The sequence below is a fragment of the Perognathus longimembris genome, chromosome 3 (genome assembly GCF_023159225.1).
Source record: "Perognathus longimembris pacificus isolate PPM17 chromosome 3, ASM2315922v1, whole genome shotgun sequence".
Classification (NCBI taxonomy): domain Eukaryota; kingdom Metazoa; phylum Chordata; class Mammalia; order Rodentia; family Heteromyidae; genus Perognathus; species Perognathus longimembris.
This window is the reverse complement of record NC_063163.1, coordinates 107982705-108001284: the sequence shown is the minus strand read 5'-3', so window position 1 is coordinate 108001284 and position 18580 is coordinate 107982705. Positions and strand designations below refer to the sequence as shown.

The window sequence follows — 18580 nt, the reverse complement described above, 5'->3', positions numbered from 1 at the left end:
AGAAGATGGTGCTGGGTGAGAGGTCAGGACACATGGCTGGTCCAGGTGGCAGTGATGCTGGCATCTCTTTGCTCCCTGCCCTCAGCCTCCAGCTGGGCACAGTAGAGCTGAGAACACAGTATGCCACCCCTCCCCTGCCTCTCAACCATCCCTTGCTGTCACCTTGGATGGGAAATTCAGCAGGCAATGGGAGTCAGCCTCTAGGTGTCTGGCCCTATGGCAGGAGAGACTTCCTGGAGATCCCTGCTTTCTCTCTGGGGGCAAACAGGGAAAATTGTGCCTGGGAACAAAGCAGGTGGCTGGTACCCAACATCATCCACTGATCACCACGTGCAAATGCAGGATTGGCATGGTTAAGTTACCCAATTTTGGGTGAAAACTAAGGGGTCTGGGCTTTGAAATGTGACATCTCCACAATATTTTGATGTTGGAAATATTTATTAAAAGAAACATTGGACAGACCGGGGAAAACATCAAGACCAGCCAGTTAACAGCTTCTCCCAGGCCCGGAGGAGTCTTGGAGGGTTTTAAAGAGGAGTGACTGTCATCCAGTTTGTGTTTCAGAAAGGTTCTAGGGATCGGGGAGGAAGATGAGCAATGGCAGGATGTCTGACTCCAATATCTTCTTTTTTGTTGTTGTTGGTGGTCATTGGGCTTGAACTCAGGGCCTGGACACTGTCCCTGAGCTTTTCTTCCCAAGGTTAGTGCTCTACCACTTTGAACCAAAGCACCAGTTTTCTGGTGATTAATTGGAGATAAAAGTCTCATGGACTTTCCTGCCTGGGCTGGCTTTGAACTATGATCTTCAGGTCTCAGCCTCCTGAGTGGCTGGGATGGTAAGTGTGAACCACTGGTGTCCGCTCTGCCTCCAGTATCTTTACCGTTACCAAAGTGGTACATTAAACCACCTTAGCAAGGCACTCATTGCTCTGCTCTCCCTGGAGATTAACCTGGGCAACCTCAAAGATGTATAGATGTCAGATGAGAATTTTGTTTTAAGGACACCTAGTAGTCTAATTCTATCATTTTTTTCTTATTTATTGTCAAAGTGATGTACAGAGAGGTTACAGTTTCATACGTTAGGCCTTGGGTACATTTCTTGTACTGTTTGTTACCTCCTCCCTCATTCCCCCCTCCTCCCTCCCCTTTTCCTCTCCCCCATGAGTTGTTCAGTTGGTTTACACCAAATGGTTTTGCAAGTATTGCTTTTGGAGTCGTTTTTCTTTTTATCCTTTGTCTCTTGATATTCCCTTTCACTTCTCTAGTTCTAATACCAGTATATACAGTATCCAGTTATATATCACTCTGCACCAAAATCAATCCCAAATGGATCAAAGACTTCAAAATAAAACAGCTACCCTAATTCTATCATTTTTATATGGGGAAATTGAGTGATTAAGGGTCCTTGTGCAATGTCAAGTAATAAGTTAATGACAGAGTCAGAGTATATGTGTAACTGACCTCCCCTCTCCCTTTCCCACCTATCTAGTGCTCTCTATTTTAGATCATGACTTGTTTAAGCCCCAAATCATCTTCCTCCATCTGTCTAACTTTCCCAGATGTACATGCAAAGTTCTATATAGTACTATAGGGTTTATAGTACCTCTAGAGGAAACTTTTCTTCTATTCCTCTCCTCACCTTGTTTTCCAAATGAACATGACCATTCAACAACTCCCTTCTCATTTCTCAGTGCTCAAATTTCCTCCTATCTATACACCAGTGATTAATCTCATCGATGATGATTCAGACACTAAGCCAAACTGAAGTTCTAATTCTAGTTGTATTATTGCACAGCTTGAGGTCTCTGACACGATAGAAGACCCTAAACTATGCTCACAAACAATTCCCCCTTGGCATCAATAGGTCAATGCCAGTCCAGGAAGACTTCTCTACTGGTGCATGATGAGGAGTCAAAGATAAGGACAAAATGGAGAAGATGAGAGAGAGAGAGAGAGAGAGAGAGAGAGAGAGAGAGAGAGAGAGATCTGCTTTCTATGATGCCTTAGTTATGAAGTTCAAGGAATGAGCCTTCACTGTGAGATTCTGGCCTCCTTTTGTGAGCTGAATTACTTTATGAAATAGTACTTTAAGGAAACATAACTAATGTTTTATCAAAATGCAAGTTATTAACCCTACCAGTCTTTAAATGTTTCTTAACATTTTGCTAATGGCTGAAAGCCAATCCTATAGAACCATGCTCTTAAGCAGCTTCCACTCAATGAAGGATTCTTCTTCCAGAGCTGAGATTCACTACCTTTGGAGAAAGCCAGACTCAGTTTGGATGGTTCTTATTACTAGAGAATTCTTTCAATATTGAACTGAAAGATTGGCACCCTTGCATCTACAATTATTACTCTGAAGTCTACCTTCGAACTGTAATATGGAGGTCAGATCTGGCCAGCACCATCACTAGCCACATGGCGAGTTGTACTATCTGGCATCTTATCTTGATGGGTGTGCCTGAATTCCTAGAGGAGTCCCATCCCCAGGTGATGGGTGTTTCTGAATCCCAAGAGACTTGAACCTGCCAGTCAAGTGCTTGGGACTGGGAGCTTCCTGTGACCCAGCCCCCAGACCTGACCCTATTTAGGGTCAGATAAACCCAGGTGTCATCATGCCATGCCACATGTCTCCATCTTCGTGTCCTGGGTCCTGTCTCTTGTCTCGTCTCTGGTCACCATGGCATCCCAGATCAGCTCTCCATCAGAGGTGGATTGGTTTGTTGGTATTGTTATCATTCATTCTTCTCTCTCTGGCTTGTTTCCTGATAGTGTTAAGGGTATTTGTGGGCTGCAGGCCTTTGTAACAACTCCCTGCCAGCAGACTTCTAATGCTCTAATAAAAACTCTGAGATTTGATCCTTCAATATGTGGCTTCTTGGGTCATATACTATATAACATATGGCACCCAAAATGGGGCTTGAACCCACAACCCTGAGATTAAGAGTCTCATGCTCTACCCTCTCCTGCATGATAGTTTGAATCACATGGATCTGGCCAGATCTGACCTCCATACTATAAAATATTCAAACTATCATGCAGGAGAGGGATGATATTGCTTTAGGCACCAGCGTTAGAACCAATGCATAGTATTCAGAAAGACAAATGAAAGTGTAGCTCTAGTTTCTTCTATACCCCTCGCCCCTAGCCTCTTTATAATAATATAACAAACACATTAATAGCTAATGCTCAGTGAGTGCTGATTGGGCTCGAGGCACTGTTCTAACCACTGTAGATGGTATTAAGTCATGGAATTCTCAAAGTTGCTTCAGAGGGAGAACTTTCATAAGTCATATTTTACAGATGAAAAAGGAAGGCATGGAGGAATTAGGGACCTACCTATCATCAAATTAAGAATGAAACCTGTATAGTATTTGCACTTTTAATCACTAGATTTCTCACCCAGAATGTAATGGTTAGACATTGTTTCTCACTTCTATCTTCTACTCATTGCTGTCCAAGATCTTAAAATATTATGCCAGAAATGCACATAGAACTGATGTGGGCTGCTAAGTCAAAGATGGAGAAGATCATTCATGCCACAGGTAGATGCTGTATGGCTGGTAATGCAACTGAAGGTCACATTTAGTTATCTGGGGCACTGTATACTGGGCTTTTATTTAACTCAAATAACCCAGGTATGTTTTTTTTTCCTTTCAACAAAGAGACTCTATATAAGAGCCAGGTTTGGTATAGCTATACCTGTCAAATCTTCTACAATACTGTAAAAGAAACTGAATTTGTATGGAACAATACAATTTGAATCATTTAATGTAATGAGATTGTGGGCAATTTTCCCTTGTTTTCAAAATTATTTCGTTTGTGGTTGTCACAATGTTAGTGTGAAAGAAATAAAGACTGGTAAAGGTAAAAAAAAATGAAGTTTTTAGTTTGGGCCTCTTCTTTCAGCTAGTTAAAGGCATGATAACATCTTGAATTATAAATCCAGCCTAGCAGCTTCTCTTCCAAACTTTTTATCATATGCACACAGAAAGTCTGTCATATCTTCTTCCATATTCCCTGATGTCTCAGATGGACAATCCCAGAGTTCAAGGATAGAGCACACAGTGCCGTGGAACTTAATCTAGAGATTAAGTACTAAGTACTGTGTACTGTGTGCTGAGTTCATGTCCGGTTCAGTAGTAATAGACATGTAGTTGAGAATTATACCAGTTGGAGCCTATTACCCACCCAGGCTGGTTCCGAGGTGCTGATTGGAGTGAACTGGCTCCATCCTTTAAATGGATTCTGAGAATTTGGTCCATGCTAGGAACTCTGCTAAGGTTTGGGGATATGAACATGCATAAAATGTGGTCCTTTTCCTCAGTGACTTGCAGGCTGGTCTGGTCTTATCTGTGACCTAACTTCATGATCTATGGACCAGAATCATACGAATTATTAGTAGACATTCTCCAAAAGAAGATCCTTTGCCTGGTGGATGTATTATGAACAAGAGGGGAAATTCATTTCCATGAGTGCATCTCCCCATACCCTATGTCTGAATCTTTTAACTAAAATTCTCAAGATGCCTTTCTTGTCTCAGTTAAAGGGAAAATACTAGAAGGAGTGGAAGAGGGTGCTCCATTCTACTCTTTGGAATACCTTCAGCAGTGCTGAAGCTCATGGTCTAGGCCTGGTTGCTTTTACCTGATGTTCAGAGCCGGGGATGCTCTGGCTTGTCTTCCTTAGATGGCATTACTCCCGCCTTTACTCCTCCAACCTCTGCAGTCTCTGGGCCCTCCTTACTCCCCCAATTCCTGCCCTTGCTTAGATTGCCCCAGCTATCCCTCTTCTTTGGCATGCCCCCAGTTAGCTTTTCATTACTATTAAAAAATATATGTGTATTAGACAGGCTTTTGCATCACTGTGACCAAATACTATTAAAACAACAACAACAACAAACCTAAAAGAGGAAAGATTCATCTTGGCTTGTGGTTTCAAGGGTTCAATCCACAATGAAAGGAACTGTGTAGCGGAACAAAGTAGTTCACGTCATAGCAGCCAAGAAACCAAGTGAACTGAAAGCTGTAGACAGGGAGAGTATGGTTGTCTAGATTAGTGTCATTAAAAAGAAGCCATAGGAAAGTCCGTGAGACTCTGATCTCCAGTTAACCACTAGAAAACCGGAAGTGGCATGGTGGCTCGAAGTGATAGAGCACTAGCCTTGAGTGAAAAAGCTCAGGGACAGTGCCCAGGCCCAGAGTTCAAGCCCCACAACTGGCAAAGGTGAGCATGAGAGAGAGAGAGACAGAGACAGAGAGAGAGAGACAGATAGAGACAGAGACAGAGAGAGAGAGACAGACAGAGAGAGACAGAGACAGAGTGAGACTGACAGAAAGAGACAGAGACAGAAAGAGCATTTACTTTGCACTGGAAATCAGGAAAGATGCCTTGAGATCATCTCAGGAAATGGCTGCCAGACCTCACCAATCATAGGTTATAAGGTATAAGATTGCGAGCTCCCAATATTTTCCCTTGGGAAGGGAGAACTGATGGGGCACCCTGTTTACACTAGTGAAGTGTTTTCCTTGAACAACCACTCAAGCACTCAGATGTGGCTGCAGTTGTGGTCTCGGGGGTCCTGCTACTGCTTAAGCATCTATGTGATGCTGGTTTTATATGATGCAGAATATAAGAGTTATGGGGGTCAGGGAAATTTCCATGGAGAATTCAGAGGAAAACCTGGGAGGCTAGACAAGGTGTAGCAGGGTTGGATTCCCTCCAAGAATCTCCTGAAGAGGTAATTAGTAAAGCCAGGAAGTGAAGAAACAACCATTTCTTCTCCTTTTTTTTGTGCCAGTCCTGGGACTGGGCACTTTCCCAGAGCTTTTTGCTCAAGGCTAGTCCTCTATCACTTGAGCCACAGCACTACTTTTGGCTTTTTTGGTAGTTTAGTAGGGATAAAAGTCTCACAGACTTTCCTGCCCAGCCTCGTGTTGAACCACAATCCTCAGATCTCAGCCTCCTAAGTAGCTAGGATTACAGACATGAGCCGCTGGTGCCTGGCTATCAAGAAATGTCTTGCACACACTCCCACTACCGTGATGTTCTGCCCAAGTACACAGAGCTGAGCAATCATGCACTGAACCCTTTGAAACTGTGAACTCAGATAAATTCTTCCTTCCTTAAGTTGTTTGTATCAGGTATTTGGGCTACAGTTATGCAAAAGTAAACAATACAATTTCAGACAATTAAAGAGAAATGGTGTCTTTGGTTGATATTTTTGGAAATTCCAGGCTATGGTTGGTTAGACCGACTGCTTTGGGCTTCTGGCAAGCAACAATCATGAGCATACACGCTCACTTCATGGCTGGGAAGCAGAAGAAAAAGTGGAAGAAACGGTGGTCCCACAATCCCTTTCAGGGCCCTCAATGACCTAAAGACCTCCACTAGGCCCCACCCACCTCTCAAAGGTTCCATCACTTTCCAAGAGCACCACATATGACTTGACTTCTCAACATCAGAATTCTCCTCGCTTTCAACACCCTCTCCCTATAATCCATTGGCTAAGTCTTCCCTATCCAGTCTTCCAAGATCTCACTGACATTCTACCTACTTATTAAAATTCCCTGTGTGCTTCAACTCCTGCCAACCTCATTTTTCTATGGAGAATGAGAATCATCGCTATGACACAGTTTAACCCAGTTGTTGTTTTTCATACTAGGCATTGAACCCAAAACTTCACATATGCTAGGCAAGTGTTCTACCACTTGGGCGATGGCCCCAGCCCTTTCTTGTTTTGGGTTTTGTTGTATTTGTTTTTTGAGCTGCGGCTCACTAACTTTGCCTGGGTTGGCTTCCTCCTCACAGTGTAAAGTACCTGGGATTCTAGCTGTGTACCACCACGTTCAGTTTGTTTATTTGTTTGTTTTTTGTAGTAGTGAAGATTGAATTAAGGGCCTTGTGCTTGCTATTCGAGTGCTCTATCCCATGAGTCATGCCCTGTTTGCTTTTTAGTTTACCAGATAGGGTATCCAAGTTTTGCTTGGGCCACCTTCAGATCTGATTCTTCTGTCTCTGCCACTTCAATAGCTGAGATTACAGGCATGGGCCTGTAATGAGATTACACCATGGGCCTCTCTTAACACAAGTTTTTTTTTTTTCTTATATAGTTATGTCTTATCTGATGTTGTTTCATATGGGCAATCTTATTTCCTCAGGGAAGTGGGGGCAATGTCTTTGTAACAGGTCCTGTGGATTTCATTCCCCTTGAGTATAGCAAGTACAGTTCAAGAAGCAGACAGTTGATAAATATGTGCTGTTTTAGAAATTGTTTTAGCCCAGAAAGACAATCTGAAACATAATTTTTTTCCCTATGCTACTACTGGGGCTTGAACTCAGAGCTTGGCACTCTACCACCTGTGCCACTCCTCTACTTCTGGCTTTTTGATGGTCACTTGGAGATAAGAGTCTCACGAATTTGTCTGCGTGGGCTGGTTTTGAACTTTGATCCTTAGATCGCAGCCCCCTGGGTAGCTGGGGTTATAGTTGTGAGTCCCTAGCACCTTCCTTCTCTTCTTCTGGCTTCCATTCTTTCTCATGCACAGTTTCTTTCCCATACAATTGGACTCTTCACTTTATTCCTGCGAGCAAGATCTTCACAGGGCTAGCTCCTCTCGTCTAGCCTGCAAGTGTTCACAGGGCTCGCTCAGCTCTGTTGTCCCTCACCAGGTCTAACACTGGTTAAGAGCTCCGGTAAATGGTGATTGCCTTGGACAGCTTGGGGTCGCTCAACAGCAACACAGCCACAAACTCTTGTTGCTCTGTATTTCCTGTAGAGAGGGACCAAAAATTCAAGAGAAATGAGGCACCCAGCGTATAGAGGAGGGCATGAAACTGTCTCTGTGCTGGTTAGCTCTTCAAACAATCATCATTTTGTACTACGAATCCTTTGCTAGGAAACTTTTCCATTTAGTGCTGTGGGCACAAGGCTGCCTGTCTCAGCTTTGCTCGTGAGCAGATCCCCACCCTCATCCCTACCCTGAGCTCTCACCACCCACCTCCACCCCCACCTTTTCACCCAGTCTATAAAGATGTTTTCTTTTATTTGCAGGTGAAGTCCGGAGCAGGACTCTGAGGCTTTCTATCCTCCATGCTGCTCACTAAAAAGGAGGCTGTGAACTGTAAGTAACTTTGATTGGCATTTTCCACCCTGACACAATAAGGTTAAGGGTTCAAGACCAACCCTGAACCTGATCTTTAACAGCCGCGCATTGTGTAGGAATTACATTGAACAATGAGCTAGTCAGAATGTAAAATACAGTGGAGCTCTAATTAGATTATGTCGGAATGTGACAAAGGAGCCCCATAATATGACATGCTGTTTAATTAGACTGTATTGATTGGGCACTAAGGTTGTCTTGATGTGTTCCCTGTGTCATGAGTGCTGGGGAAGGAAGCTCTTGAGTTTGTAAGGTCAATCTGGACCTTGGCCAACACTGCCTGTAGACTGAACTCTGTGTGTGTGTGTGTGTGTGTGTGTGTGTGTGTGTGTGTGTGTGTGTGTGTGTTTAGGGGAGGTAGGAGGGCCGTGTAAGGAGGATGTAGCAACATCAATTCCCAAACTGGGCCAAGTTCAGAGCCTGCCTTTACTTTACATCTGGCTATTTCTGGGAAGCTATGAAGGAGGAAAAAGGAGCTGCTTCTAGTTGCTTGCTCTCTATCTGTCCAGTAAGGGCTCTCTCTACTCTTGCTTATGCTCAGTGGGTCATGTTGACTCTCTACATGTCTGTCCACCTGTAGGATCCGACCAGTCCAGCTTTGCCCATGAAGCCTCCCCACTACTGTCCCCCTGGCCCACCAGTAACCCCATCTGGAATTAATTTCTCCCTTTTCAGAGATTCTGCACTATTCTAAGGAGGCTGGGAGCTCCTGGAAGGGAAAGCCTGGGAATTCCCATTTCATTTGCCTCCCACAGCCTAGCTGTGGTCTGGTGAATGTTAGCAGGTGGCCAGGTTGCCCTGTGCCAGCATGGGTTCTTCACCTTGCTTTCTGGGGGCTACCTTGAGGCTGTGTTGCTGCTGCTACGACTTTGATAGTACATTGGCTTCCAACCAGTTCATGGAATTATAAATGATTAACCGTTATCAGTGCACATCTTCACCTCTGTGTAAAAATAGATTGACTGTAATGAGTATTTGAATAAATCATAAGAATGGCCGCCCTGCGATCGGCTAACATCCTGCCGATGGCTGCCTGGTGAGTGAGTAGGGCGCCGGCCATCCTGCCTAATGGCTGCAATTCAGTCCTGGTCGCTTCTGTGATTGACGGGCTGCGGTTCCCAGGGCACCTCCTCTGCAGCCCTGGCTGTGGAGTGGTCGGATCCCCAGGCTGAGAGAGGCAGGGCAGGGTGCCTCCCTCCATCCTGTTCCAGGAAAGCCTGCCTGGAGCTGGAGCTGAGGCTGGGCGGGGGAGCCAGAGTAGAAGATAATGACCTTTGTGAGAATCGATGTCTCCTTGCACCGGAGGTTAGAGGGACCTCATAAGTCAAGTCAAGTATGAGGAACAAGCTGAGCGTGAACCTTAATGAGAGCGGAGAGTGGGGAGAAATCTGCCTGTACTTTCCCCCACCCCCGGCCCTGGAGGGCAGCCAGGCACCTCCTGGGCACTGGGCCACTCACTCAGGGAAAGCCCCCTCACAGGGGTGCTCCTGGACCTGCAGTGAGGAGCTGGAATGGTGGACTTTTTCAGATCCTAGGTTCTACAGTGGGTAGGGTTCAAGTGATCCTCCGGGCAGTGTGGTTTGTGACAGCCACCTCAAGCATAAGGATCCTACTTTTCTTGGAGAGAGAGAGAAAGGAGGAGGAGATAGGTTCAGAGTGATGAGTACCAGGTAAGAGAAGAGTCTGAAAGTCCAAAGTGTCAGAGAGAAGAGAGACTTGGATTTCACTGAGAAATAGTCAACTTTCTCATCTAATTCCAATGATGTCTATTCGTAGGCTGTGTAACAAATTACCCCCAAATGTAGTACTTGAATATTTATTCAGCTCATATAACCTGAGTTGGAAATATAGATAGGCCATCATGGGAACAGTTTTTCTCGGTACCACTAGGGTTGCGGTTCCAGCTGGGGCCACTCAAAAGCTGGGTGCTTGAACTGTTAGCAGACTTGTTCATATTTGGGGGCTTTGAGGCTGGCTGTTGGCTGAGATATTAGCAGGAGCCATCAACTGTGGCCTCTTTGTGTGGTCTAGGTTTCCTTACAAGATGGTTTCCCAGTTTCAAGGGAAAGAAATATTGAGAGGAGAGAGAGACAGAGACAGAGACAGACAGAGACAGAGAGAGAGAGACAGAGAGAATAAGCCAAGTAGAAGATGCATTGCGGGCTGGGGATATAGCCTAGTGGCAAGAGTGCCTGCCTCGGATACACGAGGCCCTAGGTTCGATTCCCCAGCACCACATATACAAAAAACGGCCAGAAGCGGCGCTGTGGCTCAAGTGGCGGAGTACTAGCCTTGAGCGGGAAGAAGCCAGGGACAGTGCTCAGGCCCTGAGTCCAAGGCCCAGGACTGGCCAAAAAAAAAAAAAAAAAAAAAAAAAAAAGAAGAAGATGCATTGCTTTCCTGACCTAGTCCTTGATGCCAGTCAGCACCACCTGCACCACCCACAGTCTCTTCATTGGGCCAGATACTTCCACAGCTACCGCCGCCTCTCCAAAGTAGCACATCTCACTGAGAGACTAGAAGAAGGGCAGGATATATAATTCTGCTAGCTCTTCTTACCCTTGGGGACTGGTGTCAGTGCCTGCAGATGCCCATATCTGTGGATGGCCAGGACCCTTATATTAATGGCGGGAGTAGTATTTGCATACAACTCATGCATATATTCTTATATACTTCAAATCATGTCTAGATTACTTATAAGACCTAGGACAGTTTAAATATCATGTAAATACTTATCATACTATGTTGTTTAGGGAATAATGACAAGAAAAACATCTGCACAGTTTCAGTACAGGCACAGTTTTTTTCAGGTATTTTCCATTTGGGAATCCATATATATGCATATATATGTTAACATATATATGTTTAATATATATATATGTTAAAGTTGTAGCCATCTTGGGAGATACTAATAATCTACTACAACTAGTATTTGTCAAATATCTATTCATGGTTTAGTTTAACTGGCTCATGTATTTTCCAGGGAAGTGAATGAATGCTTTGTGAGGAGGATTTGGGGATGATGAGGCAAAGAAACCTGTGCTTTAGATAAATAAAACTGTCCTGGCTCAGAATGTCTCAGTGGAAAGGGCCTCAGCAGACCAAGCTAGGCTGGAACATGGCAGTGCTGGGGGCCGGGGGTGGGGGTCGGGGGAGGAGAGCTTCCCTATAGCTGAGCAGAAACCTTGACTTCAGTGAGCGTGAGTCTACTTGAAACCTCCAACTTCAAGTCTGGGGTTTGGAACATCTTAGACCTATTACCGAGGACTTCACAGCCTGGACTCCTTGCTTGCATCCTGGCTACCCCTATCTCCATCACCATGGACATATTGAGGTATGACTAGCCAAAGATCAGGGCTTAAAAGTCTACAAGGGTCTTGCTAGGGATGGGAAATTGTGGGCAGCCCTCATTCCCTGGCTCCCCAAGCCCTCTGTTCTCCTTTTTCTCCCTCTGCTGTATATTCTCATATAGGGAAGCTGTGCCCTTAAGTAAAACCAGCTCCCTTCTTTTTCCTGTGTCCTTGATACACATACAGTTAAGTTTTGGATGATGATCTGAATGCTCTGGCTGCCTTGTGATTTAAGAAGACAGAAATGAATCCAAGTAGTCAAGCAGTAGAGACAGAACCAAAGACCTATGATCTGAGAATAGCTAATGCCAGAAAGGAAAGTAAGGAAGAGAGAGGCAAATAGTCTTTATCTTGATGAAGAGATGCTAGGGTTTGGAGGGAGAGTATTGAGTTCTTCTATAGCTTAATGTTAATATTAGTAACTAATCCTCCCTGGTACTTATTTCATGCTAGGCACTGTGCTGTGCACTTGGGGTGCATTTTCTCACTGGACTCCCGCTTTGTGGAGATGGGCTGTTAGGAAATGATAGAATGACTCTTTCTGTTCTCTACCCTGTCATGAAACTTGGCTTCCAGAAATGAATGTCTAATTTGGAAACATAGATACATGAAGGTCATTTTGATTTCCCAAGTTTTAGTTTGAGGAGAAAATGTTGTATTTGGAATCCAAAACTCAAGTTTGAATTGAGGCCTCAAGACTTAGCACCTTTGTGATTGCGGGTGTGACTTTGGCCTTCAGAGTCCTCATGTCTAGAAGAGAAATGAGATTTATATATTCTTTCCAGGACTTCTGTGGGCACTCAATGACATCTTGAACCATTTCCAGCATGCAGTAGGCACTCAATAATGGTTCAGCCCTTTATTCATTCAGTAGGTAAAGAAAAAGTGGAATTGTAAAGAAAGGTTACTCCTTATCATTGCTTCTGTCAGGGATGGTCAAGAGCCTTGCCTTTAACTGTACTTGCCATAAAAGTTCACTCATAAACTATTGATATTTTAATAATACACATTAGCATCTTGCCCTTTGACAAATGAATATTGAATAAGCAATAAAGAGGCAAAAGAATAGCCAGGTGCACTACTTCGAAGAAGCTGGAGTCTTAGGCAGCTATCCCAGGCAATGCCTCCTTTCCTAGGCCTTGTGACTCACCCCTTTTCCCCAGTGACCCCTAGTAACAGTTCATAAAGGATCTCAAAATACACCCAGCACAGCCCAGTTTGAGCTGGGTTCGTTCTTTTTCTCTTTCCCCTAGGCCGGAGGGTATCTGGGAAGAAACAGAGGAAGTTCTTAAGGAGAAGCTGGAAGGGTTAGAGATTTTTACCAGCTTCTTTGTATGAAAATACCTTGCTTGGATCTTCTTTTTGAAAGGAGAAATTTCATCCTCAAATATGCTCTGCAGACAGACAGTGCACCTGCCTACAAGAAATCAGACAGCTTAAATACACACACACACACACACACACACACACACACACACACACGGCTAGCTCCACATCCCTCTCCCTCTCTCCTTGCTCCACCAGGTTTGGGGAGCCTGAGCTTGCTGGTATACTCAGGTTTGTAAGACCGAATTCCCTTCATCCTTCTGACAGCATTGCCTCCAGCCTCGCTGCTGCTGCCTCCAGTGTCTCTCGGCCTCTCTCTGTCCAGGCTGAGAGTCCTTGAGTGTACAAAGAGCTGTGACAGGGACTCTTCCTGGGTCCAGCTTAATTGGTGTGATTTAATGGCGTTTCTGGAGGATTCAGATTTATATGGCTTTCTGAGCTGCAAATCTGCTTTCTAAATGTAGAAATTTTTGTGGAGTGGTAAAAAAATAATGGCTGTTCTGTGATTCCTGCCTCCCGAGCTAGGAGATTGCAATTTACATTATGCAAATAGACATTATGCAATCAAGGCACTTTAGCAGGAATCTGGCTGCGGGAGAGGCCGCTGATGAGTTGCAAGGTCTGGCAGCCCGAACTGGAGCCCCCTCCCCCTATCCCCTCTAAACCCCCTCCCCAGAAGACAGAAGATGAAGTGAGGAAGAGGTGGGCCAGGCAGGAGAAGAGGCCAAATTTGTTCCCCTGGCCCAAGGAGGCAGAGTGGATGGAGCCTGCCTTGAGACAAATGCATCCCGGAGAGCTGCCAAGGCGACTCTCTCAATTAATGGCTTTGTTTAATCATACCCCCTGTCCAGAAGAGTATTGTCTTACGGATAATTTCGTTTGCCTAACGAGATTTTGCTAATTAAATCTCCTTTCAGTTGGTGTGACTATGCCTGCAGGAGAGGGGGCTATTTGGAGTCTTCTCCATAAACCTTTCTGGAGAAGGGGTTTGGAAGGGAGGGAGGAGCCCGGTTCTGCTGCTTCAAGCAGGGTTTGGAAACTCCAGGCCTGTACCTATCCACTCCATGTGCTTTTGCTCTGTCTAATGCAAATGTAGCTGGGGAAAAAACACACAAAACTTCATCCAGTCGAAGATTTCCCTCTTTTCTCTCCTTGGATAGCTTCTGGCACCTTTCCCCTGAATAATATTCCTTCTCAAATGCTCCCCCAATCCCAGTGAGAGCTGGGAGTCTTGGAAGAAGGTTCTGAAAGGTTCCTAAAGGTTGTTACCAGCAGTCTGTGTGTGTGTGTGTGTGTGTGTGTGTGTGTGCATGTGCACACACTGCGCATGTGTGTGGCTAGTATTGGGTTGGTTTGGAGACCCCCTTGTCTTTGCAGTTAGCCAGCCAGTCTGGCTCTTCAAAGAGGAAAAGGTACTCCTAAATTGGCCATTTCTCTGGAGATAATTAATGGCATGAATCAAAGAGGAGACACTCTCGTCAGATTCATTCATCATCAGTGCTAGCTCAAAAGAGCTTCCCAGGAACAGAGCCCAGTCCTTGCCTGTGTGTGCTGGAACCCCACTGACATGTATGGATGGTGATTGCCCCTTACCTGCTCATTTGCTTTCCTGATTTCAGTTCCCTGTGCTCAGCTGTGGTCCAAAAACTGGTAGGTGAGAAATTCCCAAAGTAGGGGCTGGGAATATAGCCTAGTGGTAGAGCGCTTGCCTCGTATACATGAGGCCCTGGGTTCGATTCCCCAGCACCACATATACAGAAAATGGCCAGAAGTGGCGCTGTGGCTCAAGTGGCAGAGTGTTGCCTTGAGCAAAAAGAAGCCAGGGACAGTGCTCTGGCGCTGAGTTCAAGCCCCAGGACTGGCAAAAAAGAAAAAAGAAATTCCCAAAGTAAACTATTTGTAACTTTTTTTTGGAAAGGCTACTGTGGAACTTGAGTTCATCCTGCCTTCCCCTCCTGAGTGAAAGGATTTACAGGCATGCGCTACTATACCTAGCTTAACTCGTAAGTTTTGAATGACTTTTATTACAGTCTATGGTAATAAAGTTATAATCATTCTATTTTATTATCAGCTATTATTAATCTCTCTTATAAATTAAGCTTCCTCATGGGTGTGTATAGTCAGGTAAACATAGACTATAAACTACATTTGGTACTTTTCCTGACTGCAGGTGTTTCCTAGGTGTCTTAGCATGGATTCCCATAGATAATGCAGGATCACTCTACTCTATTTCTGGAAAACCCCAGTGGTCTTTGTAATTCTTCACAGGATGAAGGTCAGCCCTGAACCACTGTCCTAGCTCATCTCCTTCCCTCCTCCTTACACGTACAGCCAGCCACTCAAGGCACATGGGCAGGCATATTCATATACCTGAGATCCCAACTAGGCCAGATTGCGCATTTCCGTCCAGGGCTCTGTAGACTTTTATGCCTCAGTGCCTTTGCCTGTGCTGCTTCTCTGGAGTATCTTTAACCTGGGCAACCCCTGCTACTTCTGTAATATCGCCTTTGTGACTACTACCTCATGGGTCTTCCTTGCACTCCCTCCTCCAACACTGCTGCCTGTACCCTTTCTTTCCCTGCAGATATCGTAGGACCACAGTTATCCATGTGAAGGACAGAATCTCATTCTTCCTTAATCTTGGCACCTAGATTCATGTCTGGCTGTGACAGGTTCCCTACAAGCTTAGTTGAGTGAAAGGATAAAAGGATGAGCCAAGGAAAGAGAGTGGAGAGATGGAGGTTACTCTTGGTCACAAGGCTGATTTTTTGCTCAAGCCATACAGGGTCACCTGCCTCTCCGTTATCTTTACTTCATAGATAGAAAAGCACTTCCTTTCTCCATCTCCTTTGTACTGAGTCCTGTGCCCGGAGTGGTCCGCGTCTCCTTTCACACGTGTCCATGTGGCCCTGCAAGGTCCACTTAGGAGAGGGAACAGAGGTTTCTCTGACCTCATTAGAGAGCCTGGCCCATGCTCCGCCCCCCCTCCGCCTCCCAAGGATCTTCTTGTAGAGAAGTGAATGTGAATTGCTGTTAGCCTTTCCCCCTCCCTCTTTGACCAGCTAACCATCCATTCATCCATCCTGACTTCACCCAGAGCCACTGCAGAAAGACAAAAAGGATTTCCTTATTCCCTGTGACATTAGGGCTCATATGTGAGCCAGGCTTCCTGCAGGTCTGTTCCTGCATCTGTTGGTTCTGGAGGGAGGTATGGGACCCAAGGGTAGCCTGCAGCTGCAGCTTCTAGGCTCTTCTGGACTGTAGCCCAGTTAGTGTAGGGATTGTGCGGGTGGAGTTTGTGTCCCGTGCCAGCGAGGGTTAGATCAGGAGAAATGGCTCACATCTTCATGCTCGTGTGTGTGTGTGTGTGTGTGTGTGTGTGTGTGTGTGATTGAGGGAGTTGTTTTGTTTTGTTTTTGGTCCTGGGGCTTGGACTCAGGGCCTCGGCGCTGTGTTCCAGGCTAGCATTGGACCACTTTGAACCCAAGTGCCATTTCCAGTTTTCTGGTGCTTAGAGTCTCACAGATTTTCCTGCCTAGCTAGCTTCCTGGGCAGGCTTCGAACTGTGATCTTCAGATCTCAGCCTCCTGAATAGCTAGGGATCACAAGCATGAGCCACCTGCGCCTGACCTGATTTTAGCTTTTAGTTATAATGTTTTACTTTTGGCCCAGAGATATCTGTCAGGGGACTGTCGCCTCATCCAAGACTTAGGATCATCCAAGTATCACGACCATGCTATGCTCTGAGTCCAGTGTTTCTAGGTACATTGCAGGTGCTTTACAAGTACTCAGCACAGGTACCAGTGCAGGACTGAACCAAGCAAATGCTCTGGTGTCAGACAGGCTGGGTGTGAGCTGTAGGCTTTGCTATGTACTTAGTGGAGATGGAAGAATTTCATTGTTTTCTAGGACGCAGAAAGGCTTCCATTCCCTGCTCTGTCTTTCTGGAAGGGTTATGGAGGAGGATTAAAGAGATATGAGGAAGTGTTTTATATAAACTATAAAGCACTGTACAAGGAGAAGAGGTTATTATTATAGCGGTTATTACACTTGAAGTGATGACTGTGTTTGAAAATTAAGGATTCTGTTTTCAGGAATAAAAAAAAGAGCGTGCAGGCCTGGTTTGAACTCTTGAGACTTACAGAGCTATCATTAGAGGCACTGATTCTAAACTTGCCTGCCTGTGGAAATTGGGGAGGGTGGGGAGGGCTGGCCAGGGGGCTTGGTCTAGAGACCCTTATCCTCGCCCTCTTTTGGTTGTCATTGAGATGGAAGAATAGAAGAAGGATTTGGGGGAAAGTGGCCCATCAATAATCCTACCTATCTCCCCAAGGGGGCACAGACTATGTGAATATTCTCTCTAGTCTGGCAGCATTATCTTTGCATATGCTTTTCCCCCTGCTAAGAATGTTTTGTTGTTGTTGTTTTGTTGTTGTTTTCTTTGTTGTAGTAGGGATAAGGTCTTATTATATAGCCCAAGCTAGCTTGGAACTCATGATCCTTTACCTCTATATTCTGAGTGCTGGGATTACAGGCATGATCTACCTCATACAGCTTCCACTGGTATTTTGATTCCCTCTCCTGCCAAGCAGCTGCCCCATCTCTAAGTTCCCAAATACCCCTCCCTGAGGGCATTCATCACACTGTACCTAGATTATAGTCTATACCTCACCCGCCACCGCCATGCAGGTGCTGGGGACAGGAATCTTCTCGAGGTGGGGGACTGGCCTCTGCTGGCTGGGCAGAGCCTCTGAGTGGTGGCTGTACCCTGTGTTTGGGGAGCACCTGCCTATTGCTGACCCTTCTAGGTGAGCAGCTGCCCACTTGAGGACTCAGATGCTGCCTCCCCCCTCCCCAGCCCTTCCAGATTCTGGCTCTTCATGGGGTGGGCTCCAGCTGGTAGAGGATCTGCTGGAAGATCCCCTCCAGAGGCCCGGCTCCTTTGCCTTCTCCTTGGGTTCAAGACTCTTGCTCCTGCCCACCCTGGGTTTCTCCCTGCCTCCCCACTCCCCCCATGCCCTCCCACTCCCAGCCCCAGGCAGCTCAGCAAAGTGCCAGGGGGCTGGGAGGCTTTTCATTACCAAATGCACTGAACCTATTTGTGAGTGTTTTGCAAAGTGTTTAATCCAAGGTGTTCCCTCAATTAAATTAGTGCAAACATCTGTGTCCCACATCCACCTCCATTTGCATTCTGTGCCATTTATTACAGCGGGAAATTGGAAGGCACCTTAGGAATACTTAGGACTGAATTAGGCTAGGTTGGGGTGGGCGACTGGGGAAGGGCGGGGTGCCTGTGAGGTTGGCCCACAAGGCGGATCCTTCTCCAGGTGCTGGGCTTGTCAGGAGCTAAGACCCCGAGGAGGGGTGGGAGACACAATATAAGGGTTCAGGGCTACCTGGAAGTTGGGCAAGTTTAGTGAATGTCCCTGGTCCCCACTGGGGGCAAATGCCTGCAGAGACAAGAGCAGTTTATTGTCATTATTTTGTTTCTTTTTTTTTTAAATTTTATTTCTTTAAACCCAACTTTTTTTTTTTTTTTTTGTCAGTAGTGAGGCTAGTGCTCTACCACTTGGAGGCCACAGCACTACTTCTGGTATTCTGGTGATTAATTGGAGATAAGAATCTTATAGAGTTTCCTGTGTGGGCTGGCTTTGAACCACAATTCTCGACTCTCAGCCTCCTGAGTAGCTAGGATTACAGGCAAGAGCCACCAGTGCCCAGCCTTTTTCTTTTCTTTTTTTA

The 18580-nt window shown here is 45.6% G+C and overlaps 1 protein-coding gene across 7 annotated transcripts in view; it reads left to right on the top strand.

Moving 5' to 3' along the window:
• The window catches only part of Pknox2 (PBX/knotted 1 homeobox 2), a 248935-nt gene that overhangs the window by 47366 nt on the left and 182989 nt on the right, over positions 1 to 18580 (top strand). For all 7 annotated transcript variants that reach the window (XM_048343710.1, XM_048343712.1, XM_048343704.1 and 4 more), the window contains one exon: positions 8054 to 8123. The gene's annotated coding sequence lies outside the window, so the exon portion shown is untranslated. The remainder of the gene's footprint in view (positions 1 to 8053; positions 8124 to 18580) is intronic.